The sequence below is a fragment of the Rhinolophus sinicus genome, linkage group LG02 (assembly GCF_036562045.2).
Source record: "Rhinolophus sinicus isolate RSC01 linkage group LG02, ASM3656204v1, whole genome shotgun sequence".
NCBI lineage: Eukaryota > Metazoa > Chordata > Mammalia > Chiroptera > Rhinolophidae > Rhinolophus > Rhinolophus sinicus.
Genome location: NC_133752.1, coordinates 160,578,395 through 160,580,935, shown reverse-complemented (window position 1 = coordinate 160,580,935; position 2,541 = coordinate 160,578,395). Strand labels below are relative to the sequence as shown.

The 2,541-nt window shown below is 31.6% G+C and overlaps 1 pseudogene; it reads left to right on the top strand.

The window, feature by feature from the left end:
* Nucleotides 1-259: 259 nt before the first annotated feature.
* Nucleotides 260-352, top strand: LOC141570307 (small nucleolar RNA U13; annotated as a pseudogene).
* The last annotated feature ends 2,189 nt before the right edge of the window (nt 353-2,541 follow it).

Sequence of the window (2,541 nt, the reverse complement as noted above, 5' to 3'; positions counted from 1 at the left end):
AAATGAAAATTACTTACAGCTAAATGAAAAGTATAAGAGAAAAATCTATGAAAAGGACAATTATCAATTACATAAAGCTCTATCAATCAATAATTAAAATTCATTGATTATTCACGAGGTTCAGAGGGATGCCAGCCCTTAACTTCAAGATAAGCATTATCTTTTCACCCACCCAATCTGGATGGTTGAATTGTTTTATTTCCTTTTCAAATTGTGATAAATTAGTTGCCTCTCCATCTATTAGAAATCCAGATTTATGATCCTTTTGTAGTTCATAAGTGTGATAATTGGGTGTTCATGCTTTTGCTTGAGATGTGCCTTGTTACGACATCGGCACATTACCTGTGTGACATAAAAAAAAAAAAGAAATCCAGATTTATGTTCTTTAGATACTTCATCAATAATTGGAGGTTAAATCTTTAAAGGCAAATCTATAATGTTAGTCTCCTCAAAGAGACTGCTGCTTAAAATTATTTCAAATTGATATGCATTTTCTAGTTTATATATAAATAATGACCATGAATTTCATAATGCAAACAATATTAATAATTGTAAAGTCTACATACAAAAATATAGCTTCTTATGTGAAAATAAAGTTTATCTATCTAAAAATTAGTAAACTATGTCTTTATTTCTTGCATTTCAACGTAATGATTTGTTTATTTAACTAATGCTATTTTATTTTCATGTTCTAAAAATGTCCAAAGGTTATTTTTTTAACTGTTAGTCACAGAAAAACAAAGAATAAGCATAAGCAGTTCTTTTCAATCAATTTATAATGAGGATGGCATTCATCAATTAAATAAATACACCCTTCTGTTAGGAATGAGTGTTAACCCAGACATTCTATGAGCCTTCTAAACACTGATAACTGTACATTATCTCATAATACTTTTTATTTTCTATTTCTTTACACTCTGTTTTTGTTTCCTTTCAAATGTTATAAGCTCACAAAAAGAGACCAAATAACATATCATTAACATGTCAAATCCAGACATTTTCCTTAATGAACCTAATAGAGAATGAGGGAACATTGTAGCAAAACTGTGGTTCTCAATATTTCCTCAATGTTGATTTAGCATAACATAAACGTAAGGAAATCCTAGCATCACTACTTACTAGTTGCCTCTGTGTGTTGGATTATTTTAAGTCTTTTCATGTATTGTCTCTTTTATTCCTCATAACAACCTATGGGTACTAGTATTTTTGTCATTGTACATATGAGGAACCTGAAGCACAAAGACTTGAAGAAATTCGCCCAAGATCATGTACCTGACAAACAGTGGAGCAGAATAAGTACCCAGGCATTCTTGAATCCATGCTCTTAACCGCTCGGTATACTGCACACTTCATATCCTTTTGTAATAGTAATTTTTTAACATATGTAAAACAATTAGCATAGTTCCTACCCTTTAGTAAATACTCAGTTGAGGGTAACGACAGTGGTCCCTATAATGGTTATTGGGCTGATAATCATGATCATGGATCACGATGCTTGTTACCAAATTTTTAAATATTTATTATGTTCTTAGTTATTTTTATATCTACAACCCCAAGTTTTTCCTGCTTAAAAAAAAATAATCCTCTAAACTCTTCATGGTTTCTTTTTTTATTATTACAAATGTTTCAAATGTGCATTTCTAGCATTCTGTCACAAGCCTTCTACAAACATTGGTGTTCAAAACATGTGACATATAATTGTCAGGGAAACACACACACACACACACACATTAGATTTTTTTAACCAAGTAATTTGGGATCACAAGGATTTGCTGCCTGATCTAAAATTATGTTCTCATGAAAAATCTATAGCTACATCGTCTGAATTTTTACAATATAAACTGAGACTGTTTTTATTATGATCATAACCTTTCAGCAGGCTACATTAAAAGGAAGGAGGGGAGTGTGAAGAAAGACTGGGAGAGAAAGAAAAGAGCTAATTTGTATTTTCCAAAAAAATGGAGAGATATTTTGATAATCTTGAAATCACAGCTCTAAACCAAAGATAGAGAATTCCACATGGTGACTGTCTGATGGAAAAGCTTGAGACCTGGGATATTCTACAAAGAAGTGACAGTGACTTAATTACCTATTGACCAGGAAATGCCTATATGCTGATAGCATCTCTTTCCATATATGATCCTGGGCATTTATGAGAAAGTAGATGCATAAATTTGATTAGTTTCGACTGAAAAAGGAAAGACTTTATCTTCCATTGACAGAAACTGACATGCTGATCAAAAACTGCCAAGCATAAGTACCCAATTAACATTAAGCAAAATGAACCAAGCACCAGTACCCAATTAACATTAAGCAAAATGAACGAAGACAAAAGTAACTAGAAGCTCTACCAAATGCTACCTATAAATTAAAGAAATTTTGCCTTCTTAGCTCATGATTTATTTGGAAGAAGCTTTTAGTGCTAATTTCTGAATGAAGCCAAGAAGCATTTTATCGAAATGAACCATTTTAATGTTGTCAGTTTAAGTACCAACAAAGTTTCCAATAAGCTCTCAAATGAACACATTAATGTAGTTCTTG